This window comes from Entamoeba invadens (assembly GCF_000330505.1).
Source record: "Entamoeba invadens IP1 unplaced genomic scaffold scaff_1105074726215, whole genome shotgun sequence".
NCBI lineage: Eukaryota > Evosea > Mastigamoebida > Endamoebidae > Entamoeba > Entamoeba invadens.
The window spans coordinates 100,225-105,578 of NW_004440347.1; positions in this window are offsets into that span (position 1 = coordinate 100,225).

Below are 5,354 nucleotides of genomic sequence, written 5' to 3' on the forward strand. Positions count from 1 at the left end.
AGTTCAACATATTAATACATGTTATTTATTGTGGCAAAATAGACTCAGTGGTATAAAAAACCTTTAATTAAAACAAAAATAAAATCTTTTATTAATAATTTATTGATATAAGCAAATGTATTACTGTCTTATAATTATCATTTATCTTTATATGTTATACATTAAATAATACACCCAGATTTAATAATTAAAATTAAAATATTGTTTATCATTTTGTGCTTTAATTTGAACCAAACTAAAATAATAAATTTTTTTACCAACTTATATTGTATTTGTTGCAATAAAAAATATCTATATATTTTCACCATAAACGATAATGCTGTTGTGAATTTCAAATGTTTCGATTGTGGCAAGTCTTGTTATGTCCAGTTCACTGTTTTTCAAATGACAAATTAACACAAATTCAAAGAGTTAATTTTATCTAAGTGGTTCGTTGTGTGTCGATTAATTATGGAAATGTTAGCATAATTCACACAAATCGCTAATGGGAACCATGTAAGTTTTTCATGTTCCATTAATTATAAAAACAAACAATTAGAGTAAAATAATTAAATTTGTTGAATTAAATAATAATTTAATTAAACAATTAAAATGATAATTATGTCGAAGTAATTTTCAATTTTTATATTTTTTTGTTGGTGAAATAATGAAAAATGTGTCATATATAATATTATTATATTTTTTAAAAACCACTAAGTATAAAATATAACAAATTTTATTTTTATTTTTGATTTTTTAATATTTTTGTTTATCATGACAGTAACGACTGTATGGTGAATATTCAAACACATAAACAAAAAAGATCACAACACTCAATTATAAACACAAATGTTTTATAATGTTTCATTTAAATTATTTTTAATTATTTTTGTCCAAAAAAAGAATAAAATTTGTTTAACTGGCTGATTTTTTCTTTTTGAAAAAAAAATAAATTAGATTCGGACCTAACTCCGGGTAAATTGAGACGTATGGTTTCCAGTCTGACTTTACTTAAAATAGTTTTACATATACAGTCAGTCTAAAAACGTTGTCCGCTCTCCAAAGTTGTTCAGACATTTTTGGACCTTCAAAACTGGAATATTTCGGGAAACGGTTCGAAACAAGCCCAAAACATTGTTTCATAATTTTTACCGGGATTTGAATGTTTTTTCCTAATTCCCATTTTTCAACTTATTTTGTGTAAAATTTTGTCAAATGGACAACGTTTTTAGACAGACTTTAGTATTAATAATAATTTAATATACTATTCTATAATTTACTACAAGAAAATGGTTAAATTATAATTAAATTGAACAGCTTATAATAAATTATAGTTAAAATATTAGAATCATTATTTTTTTTAAAAAAAGCAAATGCAAACAGGATGTTAAAAAGAAGATTACTCGATGTAACAAGTCCCATACACTCACTTGTTGAAGTGAACACACTGTTACAGTAAGACCTCGATTATTTCCAATTTTTTCATTTTAAAAACCTTGACACTTTCCAAATTGAAGATTTTGAATTTTTTAGTAAATTGTTATATCAGTTAATAATTTAAATTAACTAACTTTGGATTATCTCGCATTTTTCCAAAAAACTTCAAACAACCAATCAGATATTTGAAATTGTCGAGGGTTGTAAAATGTCAAGGGTTGGAAATAATCGAGGTCTTACTGTAACAACAGATTATCATGTTTATTATAAGGATAAAAGTTTTTTACAATAAAAATGGTATAATAACCCCTAATTTAATTTTTTGTCGCTAAAAATGTTGGTGTTCGTTCAAACAACTTAGTTTGAATGAAATAAACAATTCAGATTCAATAAAACATAAAAATAACCAAACCACAAAGAAAAAATCAGTTATAAGCCATCGAAGTTATTATAAGCTTATTCAGGTTATCAATATGTGCACTTTTATTAAATGCTGAGTAAATCTTGTTCTTATTGAGAGCTGCAATATCGATCATGTCGTACAAGACCCGAATGTTCCATCTGTAGGTCTTGCGTCTGCAGCTGTAATACCTGACCATCTGATCGGCGGTATCAACCCCACCCATCTTGTGGTTGTAATCAATGATAAGCTGGGGCTTGTGGACAACTTGTTTTTTGCCCCCACTATAGACGGTGGTCTCCACTGCGACAACATCATCCTTGTCGTGGCAGGTGGTAAGCAGCAACACCAACTTTTTCTTCTCTAGTAGGAGACAAGTTTACTCTTGCCCTATGAAAAGAAGATGGTGGTGTTTTTTTTCCACTCACAACAAAGTTGATAATAATCCATTCAAACTTAAATTGTTTATCTAAATATAGTTTTTTCTATATAACGTTCAAATAAAGATACACCAAAGGAATATACATCTACGCTTTTTTGGTAATTTTTTTTTGTTCAGAACCTTGGGATTCATATATTTTGGAATTCCATTTTTTGTGAATGTCGTGTTTATCATAAACAAGTTGAGATTTCTATTGACCCAAAACCAATCAAATTTGCATTTACTTCATAATTGTTGCGGTGTTTAATATATATTATTTTAAATGAAAATACATGAAAACTACAATAATAATTGATCCTTCAATTATACAATGGCAGAACATTTTTTTTGGTCTTGGGTTAATAAAAAAGTGGTAAAAAATTGATCTCTCAAAAATTGAAAAAATTATACAAAAGTTTGAAAAAATTAAAACTTTGTACGAAAAAATCGAAATGTTTTATGGAAAATAAAAAAAATGTAAAAATAGAATTTATTTTTGTGGTAAAAAAATGAAGTTTATAAAAATGGATTCATCATTAAAAATACCTCTGATAAAAGCTAAAATTAAATAAATAATTCTATTATTTTATTATTTCTAATTAATACATTTATTGAGATTTTTCTTATTTTTAATTGTTTTGAGTATTATTATTAATATATTATTATAATTATTAAATTATTTTAAACATTTTTAAATGTTCACATTTAAATATTTAATTAATATTTTTATTGACTTTTATAATTTTATTAATGTTTCGAAAAATAATTTAAACCAAACACGCCTTAAGAATAATTCAATTACAAAGACTATTTTTTTTATCTATTAAATCCATTTACTTATAAATTTTAGAATTATGGAATTTTATAAATTTTATAATAAAATGTATTAAAATTCACTATATTTTGTTGTTATAAATTAATTAATTAATTATTTTTCAATTTTTGTTTTTATATAAACATTAAAATTGAAATATTTAACTAATAACAAATATCATTTGTTTAAAAAGAATTTAATTTGTATTTTTTTAAGTGATAACAAAGAGTTTCAAAAAGTTTCTGAAATAATGGACCTGTTTGTAATACACCATGGCTGGCATTTTGGGCACAATGAAAATAACTTTCAACACAAACTGAACTGGGAGATACAGCAAAAAGAAAACAAACAAGCTCGTAGAGAAGCGGATAGTTTGTTTTTAAAATTGATAAAAACACAAAAGTGATATTTTGTACTTATAATCAATTTTGTTTGCAATTGAAATTTCAAAGTGTGTTCTCTTTTTAACAAATAGCATTGTTTGATATATAGAATCCAAATTCATTATTTGGCTTTTAAGATACAATTCAAAGTTTGTAATTTCTTTTTAAATTTCAGTTACAACATCAAAATCTTTGGTTGCATATTTGAATTCAGGAAACACAAACAATTGTGATCTAAAAACCGAATTGGGAAGATAGAAAATCTTAAGAAGATCATCAACAAAATAATTGTGAGGTATTCCATCATGTTTCATTTGTAAATACTCTTCTTCTGTGATAGATGATACTCGTTGAGTTGAGGAAACAATCGAACTTTTAAAACGGACTTTAAGTCGTACATAAACAACACAGAGTATTTTAACAATCTCTTGTTTGTTGATTTGTAATTGCAGTGATTTCGAATTATCAAATTCGGACAAATCGTTGTTTTCAACCTTTTCCTTTATCCACTTAATATATTTAATGAATATTTTTGACAATTCATGAAATTCCCATATTACACATCTCCTAACTTCGAGAGAAGTTGTAAATAAATTGAATTTTTCCAGAAGATCTTTGGCAAATGCAAGTGCTATTAAAAAGAAACTCGAATTAATATCAAAAATATATTCACATTTATTATCCACTGTTGATACACCTGAAGTAGATGTGTCCCAATAATAACATTTGTTGGTTTTGAAATATTCAACAAACAATTTTTGATTTATCCATACAAAACTTCCGATATTTTTACGTTGTTCCCATATTCCTTTGACGTTTAAATATAAATACTGCCATCTGATAGGCTGAAACGTTGAAATTTTTTTGTGTATTATAGATTTATTGTTAAGATATCGGTAGTATTGACCCAAAATGGCAGAAGAACAAAATTTCTTTACAAACAGATAAACTTTAAATAGTGGATCGAAATTAAACACTTCAAAAACTACAAGTCCAGACCTATGGGCATAACACCAACAACAACTAAATTCAGTAAGGAAATGATGAGTATTCTTTTTATTGATATGTATTAAGTCTCCCAGTTTTTTAGTGGCGCCATTTTTTAATTGACATAGTGCACCATCAGAACTACCAGTGACAAACAGTTCTAAATGATTTTCATATTTAATTTTTAAATGATCACAAATAAATTTTGCGACATTATTGGCTTCTTCTCCGTTTTCAGTTTCTCCAAAATAGAAAGGAAATTCGAACCAATTATCCTTTTTCACAACTCTGAGAATTATCCCAAAGCACTGTGTGGATCCAAACCTTTTCCCATCATAAATAGCAGATATAAAAACACCCTCATTTATCGACTCGTTTAATACACAAATAAAATCGTATTCAAAATCGTTACTCAAAAAACGAGTTCCAGACCTGTAACTAAGAGACCTTTTCTTCACGTATTTTATAGCTTTTGGAGCAAATTGACCTGCAAATATCATGAGCACAAAACGTAACATTATAAATTGCCCCGATGAAAAACGCAATTTTAAAGCAATTCTAGTAAATAATTTGCTTATTAATTTTATTTTGATATTTAACATTTCTTCTTTTTTATGATGGTGTTCATCAACCCAACCATTTGAATCATCAAAAAAGTAATTCATTACAAAGTTGAACAATTCTGAATTTAATTTGTCACATGTACATAATATAGAAAACACACACTCTGATATCACTTGAAACTTTAAAGTCTCATGAAAATATTCACAATCTTGAAATATTTCTGGGTAAGTTTCTTCCAACTTTTCATTTGTTATATATTCTAAGTTGTCTGATAAAGGTAAAATATTGGAAATAACATTTTGAATATTTGTGTTTAATTTGTTAATGTTAGGAAGTGCATAATTAATTTCATCAAAAGAATACTCATGA